Raw genomic sequence first — 14,178 nt, forward strand, 5'->3', positions numbered from 1 at the left:
ATCTTCATGGAGAGTGTGCCACCAGGTCCTTGACCTTTGCAGAGCTTAGTGGGTGAATGGTCTTGATCTTGCAAAAGAGCTGTAAAGAAAAATAGTCTGTACATAAAGAAAAGTGTTCATTTCCCAGATCAGGACAACTAAATTAAGAATATCTACTTAGCTCTGCCAGGAAATGTTGCTCACTTTCTCTGTGAGTGAAAAACAGGATGCTTTTTGGTGCTAAATCAATCAGACCATGCTCAAGGCACAAGTTTTCAAGAAATAATATCACTCTCCAGCAGGGAACAACTAGCACTGCAGAATAAATATCACAGGTAAATATCTCTTACAGCTTTCAGGTGCTTCAAGGTACTTGAAAGACTCAGAAGTGGCTAATTACTGATGGAAATACCAATACTCTCACTTCTAGATTTAGTTCTTGTCATGGTGGATGCTGCTCTTATCATCAGTGTTAGCTAAGAAATCTCTATCTGATTCCAGTTTGCTCATCTGTCTACTTATTTTCTAAGCTCTGTATCATAATATTTGAACATGATATCAGCAGGAGACTGGAGAGCTGATTCAAATAATTCATGTTTTACTTGAACCACAATTATCATACCAACATTAGTATCCTTCAAATCCAAGATGTGTTGATTTTGGACAGCATCAAAAATGCAAGAAAAATATCATATGTTTTGTAGAGAAGTGTTTGTGTCTAAAGGAATGTAAGGGCTTCTGGACAGACTCTGAAATTTAAAAAAGAAACTGTTTTCTGTTTTTGAGAGAATATATTCTGCTGCACAGAAGATATCATGCCCTTTCTTTTCATCATACAGAAAGTCTATTCAAGTTTAATTCACCCATTCAAATATTTAAGTGAGTTTTTAAAGCAATTATTTTGAGGCATTTATTCATAGTCCATTTTTCCTTATAAATTTTGTGGAATTTGTGTTCTCAATAAAAGAATGTCTGCAACAAGCACTTATTCACAGGCAGTCTGAAAGAAAGAATAAGAGGTGAGAAAAAGTTCAGTGGAAATCATTCAACATTCTCATCTGAAAAGCTTGTATGCATGATTATTTCTTGCTTAGCACCTACCTTCCTGGTTAGTCTTCTCTTTTTAGAAAAGAATGGACAAGAATTTCCTAGAAAGGAAAAAGCATAGAAGATAATTCCCTCAAGCATAGGAACAAATGTTGCTTTCTCTAATTTTTGACTGTCAGAGTGAGATTTGTTATAAAACAGCAATAACTTTTCTGAAAAGCTGGAAAGGAAAAAAAGAGACAGTAAAAAGCATAGGTAGAGTCTTAATATTTTGATTAGATTAAATACTTTTCTCAATGCATGAATAATGAAACAAAAAGGAAAGCAAGAAGTAGGAAAGCTGGCAAGGCCCTTTAGTGATAACAGCAGCAGCTGGCTCACAACACTGTGTCCAAGTCATGGAGCACAACTTTCTCTGGTGGACTATCTTTGTTAAAAGAAAGCTTCTTCTGAGCTGAGCAAACGAGGAAGAAATTTTTGACATTAACTGGAGCAAGCTTTAAAGACAGAGAGTGATAATCAAGCTTTAAAACACACAGGCATCAAGAGAAAAACATAATCTGGGCAATCCTTTTATCTGGAGTGAAATCGTCCTCCTACCCTCCCCCAGACCCTTGGTCCTGGAGTGATGGGATCCCTCCCTGCTGGATACAGCCTGGGTTGGTGCAGGAACCAGGACACCCACGGCAGTGGGGCTCACCCACAGCAATCACAGGCAAGTGATGCTTTGCATAGAACAGCCTGAATGATTTAATTAGTTCACTCATGCAGCCTACAAGCCACACAACGCTACTCATCCCTTTAAAGCAAATAAAAAACTGAAAAGAAAAACATCCGAGAACTTTCAAAATGTGCCAGGGTGAAAAAGAGAGCTGTCAGAGGCCATGGCTGCACATCACAGGTGTGATTTTGCTGAAAGAGTCTTCATTTTTCTGTATCACTACTTAATTGCTTTTACCTCCTACTGTTATCTTCCTCTTTCAGACCATAAAAGCATAAGAACAGAAATATTAGTTAAGAATCTTGCAGCCTGAAACTATTTTCATCTGATGGAATCTCCTGAGACTGACATGGTTTTCCATTTAGGAATACCTTAGATACATCTTTAAGAGCATTTGGAAAATTGTCTTTGTTTATTTACTACCTGAACCCTTTTAATTTAGTTTAAAATTAAATTAGAGAAGATATAAATATTTTTTTCTCTTGGTTGAGCCGTTCAAAAGACACTCTCCATTCTGCCACACTGATTTTCTAATGCAAATTTCACAGTTCAACTTTCAAATGTTTTTGGTTGAGTTCAGAACCTGAAACAACTTGTTTTGCTTGAATAACAGAGCTCCTTACATGTGTACTGAAAGTGAGACTGCAAACAGTCTTTCCCAAGGCTACTTTTCTCTCTAACTATGCTTCTCTTGTCATCTGTCTGCTTAGTCTAAAGCCAGATTCTATATATTTTGTTCTAGAGGAGGGTCATATTTTGAAAGATTCTTCTTTTTTGGTACTGAAAATCAAAAATTTTAGTTAGTAGGTTGAACTATTGTGGGGCAACATGACAGAAAATACTTATGGAAATCCAGAATGAAAAGCTTCTTTCTGTTAGTCATGGCCAGTGAGAAAACCAACAGTAGAATGGGACAGCCATTTCTCCCAACTTCATAGCTACTTGTTCTGATACAGAGCAGCTTGAAGAAAGATAACTTTATCTGATATACAGTTCTTTGAAGATTGCTTTGCTTTATCTAAATTTTATTTAAATTGTTTGTTCCTCAAACCCAAAAAACCAGACCTGTCCAGGTTGGAAAGGAGAGTGAATTTTTTGCCTAGCATATCCAGATTCTTTAAAGCCATCAAGAATTGCTTAAATTAACCTGTTGCTAAATCGGTGTGAAGCTCTGGAGGGATGGTTACAGAATCTTAAAAATTAAAAAATGCTAAGAAGAAATTCAGCAGAAGACAACTCCTTCAACAACTCCTATTCTTGCATCCCTGGGACTTCATAGAAAAACCTGTCTGCTGCTGTGATGAGGCTGACTAGGTTTTCTACCAGCATCCCTGTTTTCTCATTAGATTTACCAGGAAAGGTTAATTTTTAGGAATCTTCTTAATAGTCCTGTAACATTTCAAGGTTAGAAGTGAATGACAGCTGACAAAAATTGATCATTAAGATAAGTCAAAGTCAGTGAAGAACCAAAAGTGGAAATAAAGAAATACCAAAGTGACAAGGCTTCCTCAAGGATACAGAAACCACTATTGACAGCACTGGTCTTCTAATCCTTCTTAATACTTTTTCCATTTTGAATGAATTAACTTTGTATTTGCTTTCAATTCTTGCCTACTGGCTGTATTATTAATTTATTAACATTTATCTATTATTTATATGGATATTAATTATTGATAACTAATTTATTAATAGTATTTTCTCTGTGAAAAATTGCAGTAGATCAACATTCAACTTAAACACATGACGAAAAACACTTGTAAATTAAATAGTAAGCCCAAAGAAATGAATATTAGGAAACAACTATTAAAAGGTATTTAGTGTTTAATAATTAACTGCATGAATTGCTTATTCGCAATAGAATTCACTCACAAAGCAATTCCTTTGATTAAAATTTTACTTTGGTGGGGTCCACATAGCACTCCCAATGCTTTTCATGTAGTAATCTAACACAGCACAAAGGTCCAATACTGCAGTGAGCGGCTCATGAACAATTTATTAATCACTTTGCAAGATCACATGCACTCTATTGAGAAAAATACATATATGTTTCTTAGCTTATTGGTTATAAATTATTCTCCCACTTGTATTTCAGATGTTTTACATCACCAGGCATATTTATTTTTTCAGAATTTCTTTTTTGCTTCAGTAGTATAGAACCTTCAAATTCATTCCTTGAATTCTTGAGTCCTGCTACTATTACCCCTGTAGCAGCCCCAGGCACCTACAGAGTGATTTAATGTTAATTTAGTGCTCCCTGAGATGTTTTTCCCTGACATCCTGAAAAAAAACTCCTCTTTTATTCATATGGCTAAGTGCAGCACAGAAGGAATTTTACAATCTTCCTGAACAGTCCAGCAAGAGATGAAAGGATAATTCCTTCATTTTCAGTGTCTTTTCCTAAATATTTTTGATGACACATCCAGAGTCCAGTATCTGACGTGAAAGTGGTTTGTGTTGTGGTCCCTGAGAGTGAACTTTAGCAGTTATTTCAGTCCTAAATGGTTTTCATTCTCCACCAATATGGACTGAAATGGATCAATGGACCTCATTTTGGTTCTTGCACTGAGGGTAAATGTTGTAGGTAAAGTAGAAAAGGTGGGATACTCTCAGGGTTTGCTTCCATGAGAGGTGAACCAAATTAGCCCATTTTGGCAATTTATTTAAGCACCAGAATAGTTTGTGTGCTTGTGTATTTGGAAGCTGGCAGAACTGAATTCCACATACCAAAAACATTCTCATTTATTCCATTCTGTAGCCAACCCTTTAAACGAGATAAAAGGTTCAATTCAATCTCAGGGCATGTGCACAGGTATCCTCTCCCCCTTCCCTCTTCCTTCACGGTGGATTAATTTACTTTTTAAACCAGAACAAACCACAAACCAGAAAGGGCTGTCAATACTTTGAAAAGGAGGTGAACAAAGCAAGGAGACTCCTCGAGGCAGCCTCAAGCAACCTGTGATGGGAGATCTGAACAACAGAAAGGACGTGGCTAAGATGGGACTTCAGTCTTTGAAACTGTGACCCCATGACATTTCTGTGCCCCCCAACCATGTGTATTTCCTCTTAAATCCTGGCATGTATTCCTTTTACATCTCTTACACCTTTCCCTTAAACAAAACCCTACAACTGATTTTTTTATTACCACCCCAAGGTCAGTCAATAGTGTCTGAAATTTCACACAGCATCTTGTTAAGATTACAAATGGAATTGTGATTATGTGGAACCAAGTGCTGTGGCCAGGTCTGGTTTGCCCCTTTCAGATACAAGTAGAGAAGGTTTTCCTCACATGCTGATGTGTTGTGTTGCAGCTTCAGGCTTGATCTTGATTAGTACTTAAAGGCATATCACTGGGAAGTATTAGTGGAGGAATAAACAACTGCTGGATTCTGCACCCAGGCCAGGGCAGCAATGCCACAGAAAGGGTCCTGGTTGATGGCAAGTTAAACATGAGCCAGCAATGCCCTGGCAGCCAGAAGGGTCAGCCCTGTCCTGGGGGGCATCAGGAGCAGCACTGCCAACCAGGCAAGGGAGGGGATTGTCGTTGTCTTGCTCTGCTGCAATGGGGTAGCCTCACCTTAGTCCTGGGGGCAGTTTGAGGCACCACAATATAAAAAAGATATAAAGCTATTATAGAACCTCCAAAGGAGGGCAACAAAGTGCCATGAGGAGAAGGCACATGAGGAGTGAGGTCACTTCTGCTCAGCCTGGAGAACACTGAGGGGAGACATTGCAGTTACAGCTTCCTCATGAGGGGAAGAGGAGGGGCAGGCACTGATCTCCTCTCTGATGACAACTGACCCTAGGGAGTAGCCTGGAGTTGAGTCAGGGGAAATTTATCTTGCATATTAGGAAAAGATTATTTTTCCAGAAAGTGTTTGGCCATTGGAACAGGCTCCCCAGGGAAATGGTCACAGCCCCAAGCCTGACAAAGTTCAAGAAGCACTTGTACAGTGCTCTCAGGCACATGGTGGGATTGTTGGGGTGTCCTGTGCAGGGCCAGCAGTATTCTATTTTCTGTATTCCATGATTCTATAATTCTTGCTCTTGAGAAGCCCCGTTCAAAAGGCAGCACACTGCAAAGCAGCCTCCACTCTGCAAGGTGCTGCAGGGCCAGCCCCGGCGCTGTGAATCCTGACACTGGGGAAGAGGTGGGCTGACAGATAGCTTGGAGAGAGAGGTGCTGGCAAGCCTAAAGATGGTGCAGAGGTTGAAGCAGAAACTGAATCAGAAAAGTCAAAGTGGCAGATCTTAATTGAACTTGCTCATGATTTATACTGAAGTTTTCCCATGGTGAAACATCCAGCCCCTCTCCACGCACATGCTGCGCTCCTTCCTTGCATGCTCTGTTTAGCAATGAAGTCACTGACCTTTTCATTGTCCTCATGATGCTTCCAAGTATTGAATGTCGGCTGTTTTCATCTCCCAGATGCTGGCAGTCCTCTTCTTGCTGTGAACTATTTTGGGTTTATAGAAATTTTATAAGTCCACTTCTGGAGGCAAGGAATCAGTAAAAGAGGATAAAAGGTATCAGAATAAAATATTAGGAGATTACTGTGAAAAAAAAACTAAGGAAAGATTCACATGGGAAGTATCCTTCCTCAGGGCAGATGCAGGCTCATCCATGCTACTGGATAATGGTTTCCTGACATAAAATTATTTATTCTCCAAGATTTACACCATCTTGGGATTCCTTGTGGTCTCATGCTTTATCTCCTGAAGACATTGCACTCAAGAACAGCTTCAGAAGTTCCCAGATCCTATTGGTTTTTCCTGATTTCTAGCTTTGGATTTGTCTATGGAGAGGCATAAAAGTCAGAGAGTGTACTTTTCATCTATTTTAAAGGAGACATTTAGGAGAAAAACAGTAATTAGAGCATAATATCCCTGTGATGTGAGAGAAAAAAAGAGGCAATACATATAAAAAAAAGAAAAAAGCTCTAAATATACTCCAGAGCTGTCATGCAAAATAAAAAACAAAAGCATTTCCATTATGTAAGCTACATCAGAAAACATTGCCAGTAAAATATTTTTCTCATTGCTTTTTCACCAGGAGGTGGGGCTGTTAAGCACTGGATTTATTTGGTGATGCACTGAAAAACTGTGGATAAAATGAAAATCATCTTTCTCTTCCTTCTCCCTGTGAAATTCATTGTATAAATGTGAAAGAAAAGCATGAACTTGCTAGATATTTTAAGCACTGATTTCATATTCTGATTCAGAAACTGAAATAACCTTAAAAATGATTTTGCAATGGTTTAAATGAACTGCCTCTGGGAGTGAATTAAGTACCAATAGCTAATTAAAACATTAACTTGGGAGACAGGAAAACTCAGGAGGTTTGTAATTATTACTATTCTCAAGTCCCTATTGTGTCTATTTCTAGGACAGCTCTGCAATTCACTTAAGAGGCTTAAGTCACAAAAAAGAAATCACAGGACATTGCAATGCTGCTAATTGCATAATGAAAAGATAAACACATTTAAGGTCACTTGATTCTAATTCTGACAAACTGCCACAAGGGATGGAAGCAGCTTTTCTAAAGTAAAGAGCCTGAGCTGAGGGAATTGCTTATTTTTGGTGCTTCAATGGCTCCTGCTTCATCATGTCTGAGGAAGATGCTGCAGACCCCTCTGGGATGGGAAGATGCAGACAAAGGAAGAAAACACATGACACAGCAGGGAATCAGGTGCAGGCCTGAGCCCTCACCTTGTTCCCCAGCCACTGAGCCAAGATGCCTTAATGACAGTTCCACTTGCCCCTCTCCCTTATCAGAAGGGACAAGTAAATATTGAAGATGCACTTCCTCATAAAAGATGTGTGAAGGGCATGTTGTCACTGGACAGACTTGCAGCTAGGAAAATTTTTGCAGCTCTCATAATTTAAAGGGATTCTTTTCCCCATCATGCTGTGTTGCAAGCTCTCACCTAATATATCAGGAAATTTTGTTATCGCACTGTGCAGATCTGCTTCTGCACCTGCAAAGAAAACACTTCTGATAGACATCTCCAGAGACTGTCTGTCCTTTCCCTGTCCTCCACCTTCCAGTGGAAGGCATCCCTGCACATGGAACTGAGGTTGGATTAGATGATCTTTGAACTCTTATCCAACCTAAACCATTATATGATTCTAGGATTCAAAAAATACCCTGGGTACAGCCCACCGTGAAACAGAGCTGAAGACTGAAGTCCACACAGAGAATCGTAATAGACATCCACCTTAGGCATCCCAAGTGCCCTTACCTGGTCAAAAGACTTTAACTGCATCCTCAAATTTGGCACATCAGAGGTGGCCCTGATCTGTGCACAAGCCAAGGTCACAGTCAGGAGCTGACTGGCTCAGAGAAGATCATCAATACACATTTACCAGGGAGATGTGACGCAGTCACCAGGCAAGTGAAGTCAGGATTAAATCCGGCCACTGGTGCAGTGGAGTTCAGGGGCAGTGACAGATCTTTGTGTCCTGTGGCAGGCACAGCTTCTGCCAGCTCATCCAAATGCTTCCTCCCACTCACAGCACAGTCCTTCCCTCTCCCCCAGGATGACTCATGCCGTGTTCACTTCCATCCACAGCCCAGTGCCTGCCAGGCACTAGGAATAAAGCACAGGAGTGTGGCCTGGGCTATCCTGGTGAGATCTATCTGCAGTGTATGTGGGGCAGTGAAATCCCAGGAATTTGCTCTCCTCCATGACTTCATCTAGACACCAAGTGAGATGGAAACTCATGAACAAGAGGGCTTTTGCTATAGTCAGCTTTCTTGTGTAGTGCCCTACCTGAAACTTCAAAGTTTTCAACCCCAAAATATTTTGAAGCCATTCAGCACATATTTGTGACCAATAGTTTCAAAGGTCAATAATAATAAAGTCAAATAAGGGTGGATACCTTATTCCCATCCATAAGTAGAGAGCATGAAGTAGGCAATAGTTAATGGCTCTTAGTATTAGGAAGGAGGGGACTATGCAGCATATAAGTTTCAATTCTTGGACTCATAAATCACAGATTTCATACTTTAATGGGGAAGATTTCATTTTTTACCTCAGATTAGTCACCCCACACGATTTCTAAATGCCCCATCGACATACAGATGCTGTTAGTACCCACTGCCATAATGTGCTGGCAGTGTAGAGTCACAGACACTGAATCACAGAATTATTTGGGTTGCAGGGGACCTTTAGAGGTCACCTGGAGGAACACCCCTGCCTAGGCAAGGTCACCTAAAACAGGTTATTCCCACAGGAATCCCTCCAGGTGGGTTTTGAATGTCCCAGAGAGGGAAATTCCATAACCTCTGTGAACAATCTGTCCCAGTTCTCTGCCATCTTCAGCCGATGGAAGGAATTTTTTCATGTTGAGATGAAACTTGTGTTATAGTTTAAGACCACTGGTCCTTGTCCTGTCCCTGGGCACCACTGAAAAGAGTCAGGCACCATCCTCTTGGCACCTGCCTTAGAGAAATTTGCATGCATTGATGAGATTTCCTCTCAGTCTTCTCCAGACTCAACAGCAGAGATCCCACAGTCTGTCCCCATAAGAGAGATGCTCCAATCCTCTAATCACCTTTGCAGATCCTCTCCAGTGGCTCCTTGTCTCTCTTGTACTGAGCATCCCAGCCTCACTCACTGGGGCTGAGTGAGGGGCAGGATCACCTCTGTTGGCCTGCTGGCATTGCTCTTCCTTATGCAGACACCTGAAAATATTTAATGCTGAAATTTTGGAATCAAAATAAGAGCACTATAAAAAGTACTGTAAAATCCTGGTAGACCTCTGTGAGTGTCCAGTCCTTGATGTCAAGGCCAACAACAGAACAAGGTCAGGACATACTGACATATCAGAGTATCTTGAAGACTTTGACCAGAAAAAAATGCAGAGTAATCTGCCCAGATATTAAGTTCCTGTCATAAAACATACTGGACTGGTGGGAAGGCAAAGTCATAAGCTATTCTGGGGAGAAGAGATATTATTGCAGTGTGATATAAAAGCTGCAGATGGGAGTTTTACTGTGGCTTCAATGGAGCCAAAATATCATCCTACAGCACTGAACCCTTAAGTTAGAAGTTTTGGGTATAGCATGTAGTCAATTGACCATTGTGCACTTCTCCTTACCTGAAACAGGGCAAAGTAACTGACTTATCATTTTATGACTTAACTATTATGAATTATTAATTCCTTGGCTATCGTTAGTCTTTTTTTTTTTCTTCTTCTTATGTTCAAAATACAGTAAACCCAGTAAAATCAGAACCTATTTTAGTTTTCATGAACCCTTTTTTCCTCTCAGTCTGCAGCAACTTTCTAGTCCTGAACTTTGTTTTACCTCTGGTCAAAATTTCACACTCATTTAGTATTAAAATTTGACAAACTGGAACATTAAAGTATAATTATCAAGTAGTTTGAGGCTACAGTTTAATCTACTATAAAGCTGACTCAGTCTGGTAGGTAATGTCTTGTGGTAGATTTACTCTCTGTGCTTAAAATACTTTTTCATTACTTACAGCTTAAATAATTACGCTTGATATTGCAATATTCTTCTTTGCATACAGACATAGGTGAACTGATTTGATTGTAGCATCTTATGGGCAAAATTGCTGTGTTTCTGCCTTACACATGACTGAGAAAATTAACAGGTAAAAGCAATAAAATAATGAATCTCAATCAGACAGGAGAAGGGGTGTAAGGTATAAGAAAATATTTGCATCCTGATTTTGATTTGAATCTATTATCTTTTGTGGTGGAAATAAGAGAAGAAAACACATGAGCTTTCACATCTGGAACCTTCATATGCAAATGTTCACAACCTTTGCTCAAAGCGGACTTTGGTCCCACCAAAGAGGTACTGGAATTTCTAGCATCATTATCTCCCTAAAGAAATGGGGCAGTAGATACCCATAATTTCCCAACTCCAATGGTCATGTGGTATTTCCTTCAAGGATATTTTGAGCACCAATATTTACAAATATAGATTGGAATTAATCTATTAATTGAAGGGAGTTCAAGGTTTGGTCAGGTTGCTGTTGTCTTTCTTGTGCCAAAAAGCACAAATCTGTTTCAAGCAAGGTCTCTCCCCATCTTGAGGTTGAGTGTAATGTCAGGGACCAAGAAAGAGCCAACAAAAAGCCCAGCTATGATGAGTTTTGCTGTATGCAGAACATGAATTGAAAGGTGGCACTCTCAGCCAAAAGAAAACTAAAAGGACAAAAAGTGTAGCAGATTTATTTCAAACATTTTTACAGGGTGCCAATAATGAAGAAAAAATTATGGACACTATAAAGGTAGTAGAAAATGTGCTTGTGAGCAGAAGTCAAAGTTCAGATTCATTTCCCTGTGTCAGACTGCTCTTGCTGTACTGTATACGTCTATGATGAACATTTATATTTCAAAAGTTTTCCAGGTGTTTCCAGTGTAGAAAACTGCAGAATGTGATAAAAATTGGCACAAGGGCTCACACAGATCCTGATCCCAGTTTCTCAAATTTGAAATGGGCTCAGAGGAGATCTCATTTGGAGCTGCTCTCTGAAGACAGCACATCTCTGCTCATACCTTCAATCCATTTTTTAGTTCTCCCTATGGCATGGAATCCTTGCAATGATGGCTTGCTTTGCCATCTTAATTTATGCTGCAACACATTTCAATGATGCATCTCTTCTGTTGGGATACATAACAACTGCTGAACGCATAATGGTGAAATAAATCCCAATACACAGAATACAAACACTCTCTTTGTCTTGAAGAATTTCATCAATTGAGAATCAGATAAACATGGATAGCACCTTTTTAATTGTTAACTTTTGCATTTTTATTTAACTGGACTTTATTTTATTTTGTTTCTTGTGAAACATAGTTGAGAATATCTTCTAGAAAGAGGAAAATATTTGACTTGTGTAACCAACCATCTCAGAATCTTTCCTAAGCTGAAACATTCATTGAAACAGGGCTTGATTTTAATGTGAATAAGTGGAAAACAGCTTTTATTTTTACTGCTTTTGAATGGCTGGTACATATTTCTGTATTGATATCAGCAAATGTTACAGTGTGGTTCTGTCTGGCAAGGCTCAAAAAATGTTTAGCAGATGATGGGCATGAAGTTCTTGTGTTGTAAATGTTACTAGAACGTGACCCAAAAAGAGTGATATAGATGGTAGTATATGATTGGCTGTATGCATATGTCTACCCTTTGCTTCCCCAAGGCATAATTTAGCAAGATATCCCTTCACTATACACCCCTTCCAAATGTACTTCAAGGTGCAAAAATAAACCAATTTTGTTCACTTTTATACCTATTTCACTTACTCTGTTTCATTGATGCTGATGTAACCCAGGAGACATGTCATTCACTTCTTCAGAGTTTATTAGATTTACAGCAGTAAACTCAAGAACCTGGCCTAAAAAAGTGTTAGATTCAGAGCAGGCTTGTTACTGAATAAATAAATGTGCCTTCAGTTTAGCTTCTTCTCATGCAGATACAATGAAATCTTGCAGTCACAAGGTTTGGTGTATTTTTCTATTACCATAATAAACTCTTTTCTTCTTTACTGTTTCAGAATTACAGAAGCCTTCTATTTTTTTTTTTTTTTTTTTGGAAAGAGATAGAGATCATTAAACACCATTGAAATTAAAAACACAATCCAACAGAAAAACTCAAAATCTGGGGAGGTGAAGGCCTTTTCCCACCTTACGCAATATGGACTTGGTGTCTTATACATAAAAGAGAAAAAATAGCCTTTGAAAAAGGCAAACATGAGTGGGAGGAAGCCATAGAAATCAGACTTGGCCAGCCTGTACAGCAGAACAGAACTTTGTGGGTGTTCGTACTTTCCTGCACCAAAAATGTAATCCACAAAATACGCACCAGTCCTGCTCTCACTCCAGCCCTCACTCCTGCTTCATCCACCCCTGCTCAAGAAGAGCAAACAGAAACACCAACTGTTTCAGAATAGTAGCACATTTCGGTGAGAGAAGACAGCAGATACAAAGTAGAGGGGGAGGTTGAGCTTTGTGAAAAAAAAAAAAAAAAAAAAAAAAAAACCAAAACCAAAAAACCAAAAAACCACCAAAAAACAAAGGGACCAGCAAAGCTGCTTTTCTGGGATGATTTTCACTTGTTCTAATTTGTAGCAGGAACAACAAAGACATCTGGAAATTTTTGGCTGGTCCCTTTCTGCTGGCAAAGTACCTCATCTGCTGAAATTCCTCTCCCCCCAGTTTCTTACGTAATTTGGTTTTAAGCAATTTAATTTGCCTCCCTTCATGTAGTCCTCAAATCTGATTCTTTTTACAGTAGAGCCCCTCTGCATTTCTTTGGCTTCATAAAGGGGATTTATATTTTATATTTGCATTGATCTGGAGGAATTCCGTCTCATCAGAGTGCTGAGAAAAATAGTTTAATGATGCTGAAATAAAGTAAACCATCCACTGTGTCTGGTTTACTTTATCTCAACATCTCTGGCACAGGTGTGTTCCTGTTCTCCAAAGCATTCAGAGCTGTAGTGTCCTCAGTGAAAGGGCACTGAATTCCTAGGAGAGCCTTAAGTGACCTGTCAGTCCAGAAGGTTGCTGAGGCACTTTCACACCTACTTAATTGTAGTGTGGTCAGGTTGGGATCACATTCCTGAATCACATGGAATCCACATGTGAGCACGTGAAAGTGCATGACTTGGCTTTCAGTGACATAGAAACAAAAATTCAGGGATCAACATTCTGTAATTTTGGAACATATAAAATCTTTTACTCACTTGACAGGCCAGAGAAGAACTTGAGAAGCAGAACTTGTGAACTTTGTCATAAGCACTGTCTGGATAAAGAACTTCTATATTTTTACAAAGCCATTGCTTTCATCCAGCTTGCAGGTGTCTTCCCATCCCTTGGAGTGACCAGCTCCTTGCTGAGCTCATCATCTGGATACCTGGTTATCATCTCCAGCTGGGGAACAGAGGAGTGAAGGATGTTGCACTTAGGGACAGCATGTTGCACTTAGGGACAGCATTAGGAGCCCCCTGCTCATTACAGCTTCACAGGCAACAAGACTATGCTATTCCTGTGCTGCATTTCAATAAGCCAGGCTTTTTCTTACAGCTTTCTTTTGTTTCTGGTTTCCTTTTACCTTTTTTTTCCTCCACATTTTTATGCTGAATTTTAGTAACTTCTGAAACAGTGCAAGATGTGCTTTGTACCTTCTCAGCAATGTTCCCTTGCTTGTTCCGTCCTTAATATGGATTTTTCAGTTATTTGTTTTTTACTCAGGGGAATATGCTGAGCTGAATTTTGCTCAACAAGAAGCAAAGAATGACTTTTCTATTTTTCTATGTTTGTTTCTTTTTTTCTTTGAATAAAGTCAGGGTATATAAGGAATTAAAACAGGTCAGTAAAGTGTATGCTTTCCACACTAGGGAGATACAGACTTTACCTAGTAAGAAAATGGCAAAAAAATCCATGGTGTGGAT

General features: G+C 39.3%; 1 long non-coding RNA gene across 2 annotated transcripts; it reads right to left on the reverse strand.

The window, feature by feature from the left end:
• Positions 1–560: 560 nt before the first annotated feature.
• LOC115494006 (uncharacterized) lies at positions 561–13,694 on the reverse strand. 2 transcript variants are annotated; one of them, XR_012054282.1, is made up of 4 exons: positions 7,987–13,694; positions 6,115–6,237; positions 1,081–1,127; positions 561–979 (listed from the first exon to the last, which is right to left on the reverse strand). It is a non-coding gene; the product is annotated as an uncharacterized lncRNA (long non-coding RNA). The 2 variants fall into 2 exon arrangements; XR_003959050.4 differs by lacking the exon at positions 7,987–13,694 and having other exon boundaries at positions 6,115–7,977.
• Positions 13,695–14,178: the final 484 nt, after the last annotated feature.

This window comes from Taeniopygia guttata, chromosome 2, assembly GCF_048771995.1.
Source record: "Taeniopygia guttata chromosome 2, bTaeGut7.mat, whole genome shotgun sequence".
In the NCBI taxonomy this organism is placed as follows: domain Eukaryota; kingdom Metazoa; phylum Chordata; class Aves; order Passeriformes; family Estrildidae; genus Taeniopygia; species Taeniopygia guttata.